Genomic DNA, 19,007 nt, shown 5'->3' with positions numbered 1-19,007 from the left:
GCAAGAGAAATGGGAGGACAGAAATTATCATTGTAAGGCCCTGAAGTTCTGGAACTCAGCATTGAGCCCGAGAGGTTGTAAAATGCCTGAGCGAAGAATGAGGTCTTGTTCCTCGTGCTGGTATTGTGCTTCATTGGAACATTGCAGCAGATCCAGGATATAAATGACACGAGAGCATGGGGATTCATTGAAATGGCAAGCAATTCGGAGGTCAGGGTCATTCCTACGGATAGAGGGAATGTGTCCCGCAAAGTGGTCACCCAGTTTGTGTTTGGTCTCACCAATGTAAAGGAGATCATGGAGACATTTAAGGACTGCACATACTAGAAGTCAGTCAATAGATGTGAAGCTGGAAGATCATAGCAGGTCAGACAGCGTCCGAGGAGCAGGAAAGTCAACATTTCAGGCCAAAACCCTTTGTCAGGACGCGACAGGGAGAGGGAACCTGGAAGGGAGGTGAGGCTTGGCAAGTGTAGGTGGGATGGTGATAGGCGGATGCATGTCGGGGGTTACTGTGATTGGTCAGTGGGAAGGGTGGAGCAGAGTTGAAGAGCTTCAGGACAGAGGAGGTAACCTGGGGGTCACAGTGGGAGAGAGACTCATTGAGCTCTCTTCGGAGGGAGGAAGAAACCTTCTTATTGTATCGTCAACTAGATTGAAAGAAGCACAAGTAAAATGCTGCCTCACCTGGAAGGTGTGTTTAGGCCCTGGGACATTGAGGAGGGAGGAGCTGAGTGGGGTAAGTATGACACCTGTGATTGCATGGGAAGGTGGTGTGGGTGAATGAGGAAGTTTTAGGAATGACATGGAGGGAACGGTTCCTGCAGAATTGACTGGGGGTGTGGGGGGGAGGTGGCGGGAGGATACATTGGATGGTAGCATCCTGCTGGAGGTGACGTAATGCAGAGGGTGATCCTTTGTATGTGGAGACATGAACAACCTTATTGTTATTCTGGGTAGGAGGGGAAGGGGTGAGGGCAAAAGTGCAGGATATTGCTCAGATACATTGGAGAGGTGCTTCCACCACAGTGGAGGTAGGTAGGGAGGGGGAATACTTAGTTGAGAATAAAAGCTGGATACATCCAGAGGCATTCCAGTAGAAGATGGCATCATTGAAACAGAAGTGACGGAGACAGCGAACCTGGGAGAATGGAGTGGAGTCTTTACAGAAAGCAGGGAGTGAGGAGGTATATGGAGGTAACTGGGGGCCAATGGGCTCGTAATGGATAGTGATAGGCAGCCTAGTCCCAAAAATACACAGAGAAGTTAAGGAAGGAAAGAGAATAGGTGAAGGTGAGAAAAGGATGCAAATTAGAAGTTAAATTGATTTTTTTCGCAATTCTGGATGAGAGAAGGAAGCACCATGAAAGATATCTGTTTTCAGAGTGACCTGACAGGTGATAGATATACACAGGGACTGCACATTCACTGTGAAGAGGAGATTGTGGAACCAGGGTATCTCAACAGAAGAGTTTTGAATGTAAATGAGGCAAAACTGAATAAAGAGGTGGGGGGGAATAGAACCAAGAAAGGAAGAACTGAATTCAGTGGGCAGGAACAGGCTGAAATGATGGGTCTGCCAGATTTTGTAATTACAGGAAGAAGGCAGAAGCAGGCTGTATGGGTTTGGGGGAGCTATGAAGTGGGGAGATCTCCAGGGTCAAAGCTGTCAGTGATGGTCCTGGATGTAACAGCTTAATGTTAGGTACGGGACTTGTAAGAACATAAGAGCTCTGAGCAAGAGTAGGCAATTCAGTGCCTCAAACCTGCTCTGCCATTTAATACTATCATGGTTGATCTTGTCTCATTCTGAACTCCACTTTCCTGCTTGCACCCTGTAAATTTTTTACCTACTATCAATTAAAAATGTCTCAGTCTCTTCCTTAAATTCATTGTGTCCCAGATCTGCGGTGGTGAATTCCACAGATGTGTGACCCTTTGAGAGAAGTAATTCCTCCTCATCTCTGTTTTAAATTAACAAATTTAAATTAATAAATTAAATTAACACCCCTTAACCATAAAAAAAACCTCTCATTCTAGAATGCCCCACTCTACATCTATGTTGTCAGTCCACTTTAGCATCTTATGTCTCAATTATATCTCCCCTCAGCCTTCTAAACTTGAACAATGTCTCCTCATAAGAGAAGCCCTTTATCTGTGGAATTAATTAATCTAGTGAGCCTTCTCTGAACTGCCTCCAATCCATAATCCAGGGGGAGAGAGGAGAAAGTGAGGGCTGCAGATCAGAGTCGAGAGTGTAGTCCTAGAAAAAGCGCAGCAAGTCACGCAGCATCTGAGGAGCAGGAGAATCGACATTTCAGACAGGAACCCTTCATTGGGAAGTGTCTGAGGGTTGAGTCCAGAATTAGAGGGCATAGGTTAAAGGTGAAAGGGGAAAAGTTTTAAAGGGACCTAAGAGGCAACATTTTCACACAAAGGGTGGTGCATGTATGGAATGAGCTGCCAGAGGAAGTGGTGGAGGCTGGTACAATTACAACATTTAAAAGGCATCTGTAAGGATATGCAAATAGGAAGAGATTAGAGGGATATGGGCCAAATGCTGACAAATGGGACTAGATTAATTTAGGATATCTGGTTGGACGCATTGGACTGAAGAATCTGTTTCCATGCTGTACATGTCTACGATTCTAAGTAAAGGTCAGCCAGCCAGACGACAATAGTATTATCCTTATCAGCACGTTTGGTGACAAGGTCAGGGTTGGAGCTGAGGGAACAATGTGCAGCAGGTTTACAAGGGAGACAGGCTAGAGTGAGTGAGGAGAGCAGCGAAGTTAATGTGACCAATGTCATGTCAGCAGTTCTGGTGAAGAAATATTCGAAACCAAAACACATTAACTGGCGGTTCATCTTATTTGTATTTATGAGACCTTGCTGTGTGCAGGTTGGCTGCTGCTTTAACCTACAAAACAACAATAACTGCGCTTCAAATGGAAATAATTGGCTCAGCAACATTTGAGGCATCTGAGAATGTGAATAGTTCTATACAAACCTAAAGTTCGTTTTTTACTTGTACACAGAATTATAAGTGTGATTTATGGTGTTTGAATGTTAAAAACTTAGCAGTAACTGCAGTGCTACCCATCTATCATTTCGGAATCATAAAGTCATAAAGGTCTATAGCACAGAAAATGAACCTTTGGCACATCAAATCTGCACTGCTCAAAATCAACCACCTAACTATTCCAATCCCATTTTCCAGTATTTGAACTACAGCCTGTTCATATCTAAATATTTCTTAAATGTTACGGTGGTTTCTGCCTCTACCATGCCTACAGGCAGTGAGTTCCAGATTCCCGCCACCCTCTGGATGAATATGTTTTCCTCACATCATCTCTCAACATTAAATCTATGTTGCCTTGTCATTGACCCCTCCACCAAGAGGAAATGTTTCTTCCTGTCTACCCTATCCACGCCCCTCATAATTTTATACGTCCCAATCATGTCCTACTTCAGTCTGCTCCGCTCCAAGGAAAACAGCCGCAGTCTATCTGACCTCTCTTCATGACTAAAATTCGTCAGACCAGACAATATCCTGTTAAATCCCCACTGCACCCCAGCTAGGGCAATCACATCCCTCCAGTAATGTGTATCTGTTAATGAAAATTGAATTGAATAAGGACATAATGTTTTGACAAAATGCCATAGGCATATTTTGATATCGTAAAGTATCCAATAGGCCCAGTTTGCCAAACAAATCTGAGCATCTGTATACTGTCCCCTATTAAAGCATCTTATAAACTATGTTTAAAAAAAACCCAAAGGACTGCAGATACTGGAAATCAAAATCAAAACAGAAATTGCTGGAAAATCTCAGCAGGTTTAGCTACATCTGTGGAGAGAAACCGGAATGAATGTTTTGGGTCTGGTGACCCTTCCTCAGAACTGATGGAAACTTGGAGAAAGTTGATTTTTATGCAGAAGATTGGGAGGGGGAATGAGGTAAGGTGTAAATGATAGGTGCATATATAGCCCAAAGACCGAGAGGAACAGTTGGACAGACAAAGGATTGGAGATGCACAGCAGGTCGGGCAGCATCCAAGGAGCAGGAAAATTGACGTTTTGGGCAAAAGCCCTTCATCAGGATGAAGGGCTCCTGCCTGAAAAGTCTATTTTTTCCTGCTCCTTGGATGCTGCCTGACCTATTGTGCGCTTCCAGCACCACTCTCATCTTGAGTCTAATCTGTAGCCTCTGCAGTCCTCACTTTCACTGAGACAAAGGATTGGTAACAGTCAGCTGGGAGAATGAATGGGACTATTAGCAGCTTAACAATGGATGGTGTGTAATAATGGACTATATGATGATAAGACCTGGTGTGTGGGGACAAGGGTAAGGATATGGCCTCAAGCCCTAAAATTGCTGAAATTGATATTGAGACCTGAAGGCTCCAGGCTCTTCAAGTGGAAAATGAGGTGGCTGTTCTTCTAGCTGCACTGGAACACTACAGCAAGACAAAGACACGGATATAGGTCAGGGAACAAGGTGCTGTGTTGAAGTGAAAGCTTAGGGTCTCTTTTACAGACAGAATTTAGATGTTCTCTGAAGTGGTCACTCCGTCTACGCTTCATTTCCCCAATATAGAGGAGACCATATTGTGAGTAGCAAATGCAGTAGACTAGATTGTATGAAGTGCAGGGAAAGTGCTGCTTCACCTGGAAGCAATGTTTGGGCCCTTGGATTCTGAGGGGTAAGGAAGTAAACAGGCGGGTGTTACACCTTCTGCAGTTGCAGGGAAGGTTACAATGGGCTGTAGGAGGGTATTGGGAGTGAACAAGGAGTGGACCAAGGTGGTCCAGAAGGAACAGTCCCTGTGGAAGCCTGACAGGGGAGGGGCAGGGGAATGTGTGGCTGATGGTGGCGTCCTGCTGGAGGTGTTGGAGATGGTGGCTAATGATCCTCTGGATGTGGATGCTGGTGGGATGGTAGGTAAGAACAAGGGGACTTTATTGCTGTTGTGGGAGGGAAGAGACGGCCAAAATGCAGGAGATAGGTTGGACACGGCTGAACGCACCGAACCGCAGTGCAGGGGAACCCTCAGTTGAGAAAGAAGGTAGACGTTTTGGAGGCCCCCTTGTCAAAATTGGCCACATCAGAATAGATGTGATGGAGATGGAGGAACTGGAAAAATGCAATGGAGTCTTTACAAGAAGCGGGTTGAGGATGTATCATCAAGATAACTGTGGGAGATAATTGGTTTATACTGGATATTGGTGGACAGCCTATCCCCAAAAATTGAAACCGAGCGATTGAGGAAATGAAAGGAGGAGTCAGTTGGACTGGGTGAAGTTGAAATTGGGGTGGAATTTGGAAACGAAATTGATGAGCTTTTCCAATTTCAGACAAGAGAGGGAAACAGCACCAATGATATCATCAATAAACTGAGAAAGAGTTGTGGATGGGGACTGGGACAAGGATTGTTCCATATATCCCACAAAGAGACAGGTATAGCTGGGGCAATGCTTTACCTGCACTTCACACAATCTAGTCTACAGCATTTAGTGCTCACAATGTGGACTCCTCCAGACTGGGAAAACAAAGTGTAGACTTGGTGACTGCTTTGCAGAACATCTACATTCTGTTGGCAAAAAAGGCCATAAACATCTAGTTTCCTCCCATTTCAACACCCCCTGTTCCCTGGCCAACATCTCTTGCAGTGGTCTAGTGAAATTCAATGCAAGCTGGAAGAACAGCGCCTCATTTTCAGCTTAGGAACTCTACAGTCTTCTGGGCTCAATGTCGAGTTCAATAATTTTAAGGCATGAGGCACCTTCTCTCATGGCCTTACCCCAATCCTCTCTCTCAAGGCCTTGTTATCACGAGGTCTGCTATTACACACTATCCATTGTTAGCCACTAATAGTCCCCATTAGCAACCATTCATTCATCTAGGCTGACTGCTATTCACTGCTCTGTCTGTACAACTGTTTTTCTTTCTCCTTGGGCTCTATCTCCTCCTGCAGCTTACTCCTTACCCCCTCCCCTCTCCTCCCCCACAACCCCCTTGCTAATCTTCTGCATAAAGAAGCAACTTTTTCCTAGCTACCACCAGTTCTGAGGATGGATCAGTGGACACAAAACGTTAATTTTGATTTCTTTCCACAGATGCTGCTGGACCTATCTAGATTTCTCAGCAATTTCTCTTTTGTTTATTAGATTAGATTAGATTACTTACAGTGTGGAAACAGGCCCTTCGGCCCAACAAGTCCACACCAACCTGCCGAAGCGCAACCCACCCATACCCCTACATAACACTACGGGCAATTTTAGCATGGCCAACTCACCTGACCCGCACATCTTTGGACTGTGGCAGGAAACCAGAGCACCCGGAGGAAACCCACGCAGACACGGGCAAACACCACACAGCCAGTCGTCTGAGACGGGAATTGAACCCAGGTCTCTGACGCTGTGAGGCAGCAGTGCTAACCACTGTGCCACCGTGCCACCCACAGTTTATAAACTGTGTATGTATCTCCCACAGGGAGGTTGTCACAAACAGAGCTTAACCAAGTTTTTTTAGAAAAGCATGACTGATTCCTCATTAACTCCTGCCTTGTATACCATTAGCTCAAACTTCAAATCACTTTATTAGATTTTGACTTCATGTCATCAAGCTGTATAACTATTATGGAGAATCACTATGTGCAATTGATTATACTGTCATAAGATCAAATTGGTTGTCTTGTCAATGTATTTATAATTGAGTTACTGATTTCCTCAAATAAGATTGTGGGCTGCCTTTAAATTTAAGTAAGCATTCAGTATCTGACATCGCCTAACATAAAGCTACGATTAGTCAACGTTCACATTGGTAAAAATACAATCAATAAAGGAAACTATGTATATTGTTTCATTGTACTTAAAACTATTTTTGAACTTAATTGGATTTCATACTGTGTAAATATTCTGAAACGCCTTTGTTTCTTTTACATGTTAATGACACTAGGAGTGGGAAAGAGGCTGGTATTAAGTAAAGCTGCTTATGCACTCTTTTTAAAAAAAAATATTTACAGTGACGGTTGCATATGCAGTTGTGCTTCTCATTACCTTTGGACTCTTTTGTGAATCATTTCTCAAAGAATTGCTTTAAATTTTGTTTTTCATTGGGCACTTTTTATGAGCATGGTTTAAATTTCCAATGTCTTTTAGAAAAAGAAACTAAGAGGACAGGAAGTGTAGTGTCTGCTGTTTACCATGATTCTTCTACGGTTTAACCATGAGAGCAATTTGCCTGTTGCTGTAATGCAGCAAATTCATTGATGCAATATATCACATGACTGACTCGAAGTAACACATTTTCTGCTTACTCGCATTGAAAGGTACAGGTCTCAGTTGTGACTGACAACTTGAGAAAACCTGTTCAAGCAGCAAATAACATTCCTCCTTCCTTAACACTTTTTTTTTTCTGGATTTTTCTAGCTTTGCTCTAAGTCAAGCAATAAAATTATAATAAAAACTTATGATGCAAGTTGTCTTATTTGCTTCCAGGCTTCCTCCTCAAAATCTTCATCATTTTTCCAATTATTTATGTATGCTATTAGGTCTCCATTGACCAGATTTTGGATTAGTGGTGCTGGAAGAACACAGCAGTTCAGGCAGCATCCGAGGAGCAGCAAAATTGACGTTTCGGGCAAAAGCCCTTCATCAGGAATAAAGGCAGAGAGCCTGAAGGGGTGGAGAGATAGCTTCAGGGCAGAGGAAATGACCTGGGAGTTGCAGTGGGAGAGGGACTCCCTGAGATACTTGTAGAGAGGGGAGGAAAGCTTCTTCAAGGCAGGCATCCTTGCAAGAGGATTCACAGTAGGGTTAAAATCAACTAGGCAATGTTTCAGGCTCTCTGCCCTTATTCCTGATGAAGGACTTTTGCCCGATACGTCGATTTTGCTGCTCCTCGGATGCTGCCTGACCTGCTGTGCTCTTCCAGCACCACTAATCTAGAATCTGGTTTCCAGCATCTGCAGTCATTGTTTTTATCTCATTGATTTTAACCCTACTGCGAATCCTCTTGCAAGGATGCCTGCCTTGAAGAAGTTTTCCTCCCCTCTCTACAAGAATCTCAGGGAGTCCCTCTCCCACTGCAACTCCCAGGTCATTTCCTCTGCCCTGAAGCTATCTCTCCACCCCTTCAGGCTCTCTGCCTTTATTCCTGATGAAGGGCTTTTGCCCGAAACATCGATTTTGCTGCTCCTCGGATGCTGCCTGAACTGCTGTGTTCTTCCAGCACCACTAATCCGAAATCTGGTTTTCAGCATCTCCAGTCCTTCATTGGCCAGTGGTTATTCATCATTCACTGGTAGTGACAGGCTAACTGTAACCATAATACGCAGGTCAGCATCCAGAGCACCGGAGTATCTCCTTGTGTCAGTGATCGAAATGTTAGTTCCTCTCTGCAATGTTTAGCTTGGACTTTCATTAAACATTTTAAAATATTGTCTTTTTTATGGATGTATTAAGAATCTGGAATAGGTATTGAACATAGAACATTACAGCACAGTACACGCCCTTCAGCTCTCGATGGTTCCACAGGTCGGTGCAACAATATGAAGCCCATCCAACCTACGTTATTCCATTTTTGTCCATATGCCTATCTAATGACCATTTAAATGCCCTTAAAGTTGGCGACATATATTGTATGTGACTGTTCTTTTCACAGTAAAATTTCCCAAGGGCTTCAATGTGAAATCGCTAAAATAGGTTTCATCAGTTTCATAGTATTCAAATGCCTCAATGACATTTCTCCCTCTATCTCTGTAAACTCCTCCAGCCTAACAACTTTCTGTAATGGTTACTGTCCTCAGATTTGGGGCATCTCGAGCATCCCTGATTTTAATTGTTCCGTGACTGGGAGCCATGCCTTGAGCTTCCTAGGTTTGAATCTAAAATATCCTCTTTTTATCTCTGTACCTCCTTTTAAGACACTTAATAAAACCTACTCTTTTGGCCAACTGACCTAACATATCCTTGTGTGTCTAATTTTGTTTTATCTTGTTCCCGTGATTCATTATGTTGAAGGTGCTGTATAAATTGAAGTTGTCACCTTTTTCAATACCACCTCTTGTACCTGGATATGTTTATTGTAGTATGATGACCAGAGTTGTACAAAGTCCATTAGGGTTTTCTTGTACAAGTGTTTTCTACAGGTTCATTTCCTGTGCCTAAGCTTCACAATATCGAGTCAATTTGCCACACACAGTCCTGTTGGTTTCAGTAGCTGTCAAATTCCTCTCCTGTGTTTCATTTGAGAGTTAAAAATCACGCAACACCAGGTTATAGTTCAACAGGTTTATTTGGAAGCACTAGCTTTTGGAGCGCTGCTCCTTCATCAGATAGTTATGGTGCTTGAGCAAACCAAGATTGTTGTTCAGTCTTTCATCTTATAGAATGGATTTGCATTTATGTTTGGAGAATTATATTTGCAGATACATTTTATTTTGCTCAAAAATGCATGCAGTCAATCCATGTAATATTTTACAAATTCCTACTTTGAAAATAGAACCAGTCTGACTCAAGATCAGGATACAGACAGACTATAACCTCACATCCTTAATGCATAGTCTAAGTTGAGATGTCACATTTTTAAAAATAAAATCTTACGTTATCTCGAGAATGTGACTTAGAAGTAATTCTGGGCTTTACATATTAATGAACAGAAACCTGCAACCCATTCTAAAAGATGAAAGACTTCACAGCAATCTGTTTGTTCAATATATCATTTCAGTTGCATGACACTAATCTTTTGCTCTCAATTCTGTGTCTTATGGTCCTACTCCATAACTACCGCATGAAGGAATAGTGCTCTGAAAGCTAGTGCTTCCAAATAAACCTGTTTGGACTATAATCTGGTGTTGTGTGTTTTTTAACTTTGTCCACCCCAGTCCAACACTGGATCCTCCACACCTTGTTTGACTCCATTATTTATTTCCCTTCTCTGGTCTCTCAGCTGTACATTTTTTTCCTATATTACATGCAATCTTTCACTTGAGGCCACCCGCTCAACCATGACAATCCCTTTTGTTTGAACAATCTGTCCTCAATTTGACACAATCTGCAAATTTGGAGAGTTTCTGTCTGTAGCAGCGATTCCTGAAACACCTGCTAACATTGACACTCACCAACACAGCTTCTTTCACAAATGAGCTTTCCATTCTCTGCTTGGGCCAAAATCCAATCATCCTCCGAAACGGGCATCCTGTTCCCATACCCGTTCTGCCTCCTGCACTACTCATCTGTGTGGCACCTGGCTCTGATTTAAATTCACCACCCACGGACTATCTGTTACCAATATGTTCCTTTGCTTCTTCAAAGAACTTCAGGAAATGTATTCAGTGAAGCCGCCACTTTGACAAAGGCACATTTAACTCTCTGGCTTGGTGTCAATATATTTTTCTTTTGGATAGCATGACGCACCTTGGTTCATTCTGGTACATTGAAGCTGATGTAAAAACACAAATTATTCTTTTTGTAGGATACCTATCAATGTGTTTTGTTATCCCCTCCTTCAGTCGAAGCTCATCATGGACATGTCTGCTTTTACTATTCTTTTCTTTTTCTGCTTTTCTTTTGATTTTAACCTTACTTACCTTCTGTAGTGAGCTGCATTGCTGAGGTCTCATGGCAGCGATGTCAGTAGAGGTAAGGTGGCACCAGGAAATGGCAACAGTTCAGCAGCAGCAAGGGGACTTGTGCTGGTGATGGTCTCAGCGTCGGGTTGGAAGAGCACAGATCCAAGCCCATTGCTAAGCACTTAAGAAAGACTGCAATGCTAAGCATTTAACTTTATTTCTTTATTTTCTACTTAAGATGGTGCTGAACAATGGCAACTTTGTACACTTTTCACTGTACTCCAGTATCCCTTTACTTGAGTAGGGGAGACAATAAAATCTAATTCTAATTCTCATATCTCCTGTTGTGTTACCTGTAATAAATGTAACACTGATAGATCTGAGCTTCCTTGGATTTCTATGTGCCTCTTTGTAAGATGAATATCACCATTCATTACTTTTGCTATCACTTGGAGCTCCTCCTGTTTCTGTTGCCTATTTCGTGCAGCACAGAATCAGCCCGTTTTTAGCAACCAGTCTACGCCTATGTTTCTGCTTCTTTGGAACTATCCTTTGTCCTTTAAAACTTCAGCTGATCATTCCCTTATCCCCCATGTTTACCTAGCTTCCCCTAAAAGAGGTTAGCACTGCTGCCTCACTGCGCCAGGGACCCGGATTCAATTCCAGCCTTGGGTGACTGTCTGTGTGGAGTTTGCACATTCTCCCAGTGTCTGCGTGGGTTTCCTCCCACAGTACAAAGATGTGAAGGTTAGGTGAGTTGGTCATTCTAAATTTGCCCTGTAGTGTCCAGGGATGTTCAGACTAGATGGATTAGCCATGATAAATATGGAATAGAGTGGTGGGGAAGGGTGTTTGTGAGGGATCATTTTCAATGGGCTGAATGACCTCTGTCTGCATTTTAGCAATTTTATTATTCTATGATATTCACCTCGTATATTCATGGCTGATGATAGCAAGTTGCATGTTCAGAAGATTTGCCTGAATTGTCTATATGATATCTTTGTTACTGTGTTCACATTGATGGCCTTTTAGCAGTTGCAGAACAGAGATGTGTTGCACCATTTGAGCAGAGGGTGTAAGTGAACTGAACGGATTTACATTGGTAGCTTAAACAAATCCTTTTGGCTTTTTCTGTTTTAAACATTTATAAATATTTGTGATCACTTGATTTTTGATATCATGCATAGTGTTCAGGCTCATTCATAATTCTTGGACAAGAAAGTGGGTCATGCCTGCTTGTAAGTAGACCCGGACAAAAATATCCAGGCTTAGCCTAACAAGTAATAAGTAACATTTGTACCACTCAAGTGCCAGGCAATGACCACATCCACCAGGGGAGAAACTACCCATCATCTTTTGATTTTGGTAGTATTAGCATTGCTGAATTCCCCCATCATCAACACTCTTGGGGCCATTGACCAGCAACATAACTGGGCACGCCATATAAATAGTGTGGCTGCAAGGATAAGCTGGAAAGCAGGAATTCTACATCAAGTAACTCATTTCCTGACTTTCTAAAGCCAGTCCACCATCCAGAAGACATGAATCGGAAGTGAGATGGACTACTCTCCATTGGCTTGGACATGTGCAACACTCTAACAATGCTCCAGACATCTTGCCATCTTCTGGGACAAATTAGCCTCCTTGATTGACATGCATCCCAACACATTAAACTCCATATCCCACAAGTGCTCTGTGGCAGCAATGTGTATCATTTACTAGATTCATTGTAGTAACTTGCCATGAACTATATATACAACCTAGCAGGACAAGGGCAATCGATGCATGGGAAGACCACCACTTGCAAGCCACGCACCATCCTGACTTAGATCTGGATTGTCATTACTTCATTTATTACTGCATCAAATCTTGGAACAGTCCTTGGTATCAGTGATGTATACCGTCACCACAAAGACTCCAGTGCTTCAAGAAGGTGTCTCCTTGCAAGATAGGTCATAGACTGACCTCATCAGCAATACTCAGAGTCCAAGAATATTTTTTAAACATTTCTTTTGAATTGGGCAGCAGTTCTGCCATTTTCCTTTTGAGTTGTTTCCTGTAAGTATGCTTAAACACAATACAATACAAAACAGCACAGGAACAGGTACATCTGCTCACCAAGCCTGCGCTCATTCCTAATTCCTATTTGGACCTGCTCCTTATTATCCATGCACAGTATCTATTCCTTGTTCACCTCATGTACATATGCCTATCAAGATACGCCTTAAGTGTTGCTAACATGCCTGCTTCCACCACCTCCACTGGCAGTGGATTCCAGGCACCCACCACCCTCTGTACGAAAGCTTTTCCCTGCGCTTCTCCCCCACAATTTCCCCCCTCTCACCTTGAAGCTCTGTCGTCTTGGAGTTGACCTTTCTACCCTGTTAAAATGCTTCTGACTATCTACCCTATCTGCACCCCTCATAATTTTGTCAGCCCCTATCAAGTGTGCCCTTAGCCTCCGTCTTTCCAGTGAAAACAGTCTGAGTTTATCCAAGGTCTGTTAACTAAAACCCTGCAGACCAGGCAACATCCTGTTAAACCTACTGTGCACCCTGTCCACAGCATCCATGTTCTTGTGGTAGTGTGGCAACCAGAACTGCACACAATATTCTGAATGTGGCCTCAGTAAAGTTTTGTACAGCTATAACATAACTTGCCAACTTTCATATTCAGTACCTTGGCCAATGAAGACAAGTGTGCTGTATGCCTCCTTTTTTAGCTTACCACTTCTAGGGACCTGTGGACCTGTACATCCAGATCCCTCTACATGAGAGTGTTAATAAGGTTTCTGCCATTTATTGTGCAATTCACACCTAAATTTGATCTTCCAAAATGCAGTTTGATATTTAACCTAAAATACAATTAAACTACAAAACATTCGGATGTTTAAGAAAATCCCCTATCCTTCTAACATCAGTTTTAGCTGTCTTAGTTACCTTATTGTCCTTGATTTTGTCTTCACCTAGACCTGTCTTGAAGTGTGTTCTGGCTATGACAGGAGTACACTTTTTGTATTTGCAAGAAACAATATTGAGGAACAAGAGCCATTAGTTAGAATGGTGGGATGTAATGTTGCAGTGTTTGGAAACTGTGTCTTCAGATAGGGTGAGATTGAAGATAGAATATTCTATCTTTAAAAATGTTCTGGAATAAACTAAACTGAGGTGGTGTCACCTTGTTAATAGAGGATATAATTGTAGCTTTAGCAATTTAGTTTCTCCTTAATGATTATTCTTAGAGGGAGTCTGACACAGTTGAGAAATTACCAGGGATCTGTTGTGTTTAGAGATTGTATCATTGATTTCAGGAAGAATTAGGTTAATGGTGTAAAAAGGTCACAGATGCAGTGAGATGTGAAGTGCTGCATTTTAGTTTTCGAAAGAATAGAAAAGCTAGCATGACATTTATTGTAATGGTTTAACAGTGGGTTAACAGACAAATGGAGAAACTGGTTATTTTCATGGAGCATTGACTATTAAAATATGAAAGCGATGTTGAATTTGTGCAACACAGTTTGAGACTTGGATTGCTGCAAGTCATTTTGGGCACCCAACCAAGAAGTGATACTAGAACCAAAGAAAAGCTATTGCGCAGGGTATACCGTAATGACATTGTAATTGAGAGTTTATTGTAACGTCAAAAACCTTGATAAACTGGGGCTTTTTTGTTTAGACAACGCCAGTTAAGAATAGACTGCACCATGTAGAAACAGTGTATCACAGGGCTGTAGCACTGCAAAGCATCAGAATGGCAGTTGCCTGTCACAAAGATGGCACTGTCTGTGTGTTCACTGGACAGTGTGGAGACACACTCATGAAACTGAGTATTTTACTGACCGGTATCGGGGATTTGTGACTTTGATTGTTGATCTGAAGAGAACATTTAGGCTTCCTTTTGAATGCGATGCAGTATTATATATGTGTGTATTTATACTGATAGGAAAGTAATGCTAGAGAAGGATGATTTCTGTCAGTATTGGGTTAGGTATGATGGTTTTATTACCATGGAGTTGCCATATCCTTGTTCAGCTATACAGGGCCACTTCACTCCAAGAAGCTCATTGATTACCTTGACTCATTTTCCAGAAAATGGCTACACTGAAGGGCCAGAGACTTTCAATTGATGCACTCCATCCTGTTCCAGAGTTCCCCTACCAACCAACCAACCAAATGAAGTAATATCAAAACAGGTTGTGGAGTCATCAGGCAGATATAGGTGTGGATCTGTGCTGCGTGCCTAACTGATGCTGTTATTATGCTTTCGTACCACAGAGCGGACTGATCTGAGGATGCCCAAGCTCTGGCAGCCATCTTTGGTGTTGGGAACCCATGCCCCATGAAGAATATCTAATGGCGTGTGGTGCATTCAAACTTTGTGCGGTTTTAAAGAACTTAATGAAAAATTTTATCTGGTGGATAGTGAATTAGTCATTTGGAGGCATAAACTCACATTACCAGTGGATGTACAAAGTGGGGTAAAACATCTTTGTACACAAACATATAGGGAGATAGCCGGGTGGTGATAATGGGATGGCATAGGAAGAAATTGAATCAGAATGCTTGATCATAAGTGTCTGTAGAGACCAACTGTAGTAACATTAAAAAAAAAATGAATATTTTTCAAAAGGATTTTAAAGGGATAAGAATGGGAATAAATTCCGTTCCAAGTGAAAAATTAGCATCACGAAAAACTAAAGTGGTGAAAAGCATCTCTTTGGTTATTTTTGTTATCCTGTTAATAATTCAGTTGGTTTGTCTACTGCCTGAAAACACATTTACATTAGGTTGAATTACAATGAACATGTTAAAGTCAATGAGCACATTTGAAATGCAATCAGATGGAAGGTGTTTGCATTGATCTTGGATAAGGTAACCTGAAGAATTTGAATAGATGTCAGTTTGCACTGCACAAACGTAAGTAATTTGCATATAAGAAAATAGCTGATGAGTTTCAAATCAATGTGCAACCATGAGAGGGGATGTGTTAATAAAATACTTCTCCGTATGTATATTGTAAATAAAGATTAACGCACAGGCATAAGCACGCAACATGCAAAATTTAGTGGCAGTGATCAGAATTCTGCCCACAGGAGGGAGCCCTGCATCTCTGTTCCAAGATTCCTCAGGAAATTGAGGGAAAAGTGAAGCAGCCAAAAGAGTGGAATTAAAGTCCAGTACATTCAACCAGGATCGTAACAAATGGTGGAGGTAGTTCAAAGCGGCATTTGTTTGCTCCTGACCCTGTGTTCCCATATAGTGTGTTATTGATGTCATGGCAAACCATTGAGAGAATCCTGTGACCCACCCTAACCCCAATCATAGGGTCATACAGCACAGAAACAGATTGTTCGGTCCAACTTGTCCATGCCAACCAGGTTTCCTGAACTGAACTCGACCCATATGCCTGCAATTGGCCTGTCTCCCACTCAACCTTTCCCATCCATATGCCTGTCCAAATGTTTTTTAAATGTTGTCATTTTACCTGCCTCTACCTCACTCCATACATGCTCCACAGTGTGAAAAAGTTGCCCCTTAGGCTCCTTTTAAATCTTGCCCCTCTGACCTTAAACCTATGCCCTCTAGTTTTGGACTCACCTACCCTTAGAAAAAGACCTGGGCTATTCATCTTATCTAAGCCCCTCATGATTTTATAAATCTCTATAAGGTCACCCGTCAGCCTCCTAAGCTCCAAGGAGAGAGACTCCCAGCCTATTCAGCCTCTCCTTTTAACTCAAACACTCCAGATCCCTCCCCCAGCCACATCCTTGTTCACTTTTTCTCCCCCCGTTTCTTTTCAAGTTTAACATCTTTCCTACGGCAGGCTGACCCGGAATTGTACGTAGTATTCAAAAGGTGGCCTCGCCAATGTCTTGTCCAGTTTGTCTAGTTTTCTCATGTCACCCATGGACAGCAGCTTCATTCACATAACCACTAGATTGGACCGGTTGTCCATGTTCTTATGACCATTTTTGGTGAGTTGGTCTTCGAAATAAGGATTTTCTTTCTAACACACAGGTTAAATGTGGGGATTTGAGACTCTCCGTGGAATAGATTATGTTCCATGAAGGACCTGTCTCCATGCTGTAAACCTCTGGCTCACAAAATATAGTTTGATTCTGTTTGCAGATGGATTCTGACATAATTTCATCCAAGCTACAAACTCTTCCTAGTGGCAAATAGAGACCTAAAGTGTGACCCACCAGAGGAGTGTGGATTGAGTAGTGAAAAAAATACCTTTACTTTCAATCAATTTTTCTCTTCCCGTGCTTTAATTTGAATGTTGACTGAGGTTGCTGCCTTCTGATGACAGACTGGTGGCCACATTCAATTGAAAGGAATACCCAGGTAAATAAAAGCATAAAGGGTGAGGCAATCAAATCAAGGCACTTTTTATGTTACCATTAGAACCTGGTGTTACCACCAGCCAATGAATTGTAATGGCCTAATGGTGTAAAATGAGGTTAAATAATGCGTAACCTTGGTTCCGCTTGTAGATTCTCACAGAAAGCTAATATTGCTTTGATATATGTTGGTGGTGGCTCTTCCGTCAATATGAAAGGTGCCCATTGAGAAATGAAAAAAGAAACTTACTTTACAGCCAGTGTTCTTCTTCTGTACTGTGCAATGTACAGTGATCTGTATTCTGAAGCCAGTAATATAGTACTTGGCCTGAATGTTGTCCCTTGATATTTACTTAGGGAGGTTATGGGTGAGGCCTAAAAGGGCCGAAGAGCGGAACCAGAGGTTTTCTGCTCTGTTCCCAATTCACAGCTGGTCAGCAGGAAAAGAGGCCCAGTCATGCAAGAGGCCAAATGGGAAGCCTTGGGAAGACCTCAGCAATTGGATGCTGGGAGAGAGTTGCAAATGAGAGTCAGAAATGACCCATGACTTGGAAGAAGATCACCACCTAGAGCTTTAGGGGTCAAATGACTCCGTTTAGAAAGAAGTGCTTGCAGCTGCTTAGTAAAGGCTAAAAAAAAACTTTGTGATGTTGACAACAAATACCTCCCTTACAGTATTTGTTTCTCTTACCTCTTTTCTGTGGGAGCCCAATTTAATGGTTAATTATTAAATACATCAAATTTCCACCAAAGAGCACTCAGATACCCCCAGTACCTGTCAAAGAAAGGACAAATAGAATCCATTATTAAGGTGGTAGTAACTGCTCACTCAGAAAGTCAAAACACAATCCAGAACAGTCAGTATGGTTTTGTGAAGGACAAATCATGTTTGACTAATTTGCTAGAGTTCTTCGAGGTGTAACAAGTAAAGTGGCTAATGGAGTCCTGTCACTGCAGTATAACTGAAGACATTTGTTAACGTGATGATTTATTAGCTTGTATAGAGAATTGGCTAACCAACAAAGCAGAAAGTCAGGAAAAATGGGTGTTTTTCTGGTTGTCCAGATGGAACCAGTGGGGTGTGACAGGGTTCAGTCCTGAGGGTCCCAACTGTTTATGATCTATAATAATGATTTGGTTGCAGGGATAGAAGATGCTATAGACAAATTTACAAGTGACACTAAAACAGAAGGGACAGTAAGTTGGAATAAAAAAATGAAATTATAAATGGATAGATTAGATGTATGGGCCAAAATTTGTCAGGTGGAGTTTAATGTGAATAAGTGTGAGGTTATCCAGTTTGATCAGAAAAATAGAAAGACAACTTATTATCTAAATGAGAGAAGTTTCAGAGAGCTTTTGGGCAGATGGAACTAGGTGTCCTTGTGCATGAATCACAGAAACCTAGTATGCAGGGACAGCAGATAATAAGGAAGACAAATGGAATTTTGACATTTATTGCTAAAGGAATAGAGAATAAATGTTACTGCAACTATATTAGGAATATTAGACACAGTTTTGGTTCCCTTAGGTTAGGGAGATATGTAGTTGCATTAGAAGCAGAACAAAGGAGGTTCACTTGATTGATTCCAGAGTTGAGCAGCTTAGGCACCTATCTGAGAATTCAGAAGAATTAGAGAACAATTCATTGAAATAGATAAAATGCTGAAGGGGATTGACAATGTAGACACAGTGTGTGTTTCCTCTTGTGCAAAGAGCTAGAATGAGAGGTCATAGTTTTAGGATAAGGAGTAGTAGATTTAAAACGTAGATGAGGAGGAGGTTTTGAGAGGCTGCTGCAGTGGAGGATGCAGTGTGGATCCAGCCATTCCTGATGGCCATTGCGGCTGCATCCTGATAGGTCCTATGATGTGGTGGGCTGCTTCAACAACAAGGTGGGTCCAGATCGGGATCCCAATGGCCTGGATTCCTTGTGATGGCTTCAGCATTTACGGAGACATGGTGGGCCAGGTGTGGTGGCTTCACTGTCAGGCTTCCTCGGTCTGTGAAGCACTGGAGCCGTGAATTGAACTAAGATGGGCTTTGTCTTAATTTTTTTCTTATTTTTTAATATATATAATTTCTAT

General features: G+C 42.1%; 1 protein-coding gene across 1 annotated transcript in view; it reads left to right on the top strand.

Annotated features, from left to right (window-relative positions):
- LOC132826481 (G protein-coupled receptor kinase 5-like) overlaps positions 1-19,007 on the top strand; it is a 222,639-nt gene that overhangs the window by 148,590 nt on the left and 55,042 nt on the right. The window lies entirely within an intron of this gene.

This window comes from Hemiscyllium ocellatum, chromosome 22 (assembly GCF_020745735.1).
Source record: "Hemiscyllium ocellatum isolate sHemOce1 chromosome 22, sHemOce1.pat.X.cur, whole genome shotgun sequence".
NCBI lineage: Eukaryota > Metazoa > Chordata > Chondrichthyes > Orectolobiformes > Hemiscylliidae > Hemiscyllium > Hemiscyllium ocellatum.
Note: the sequence above shows the minus strand (reverse complement) of the source record. Positions and strands in the feature narration are given on the sequence as shown.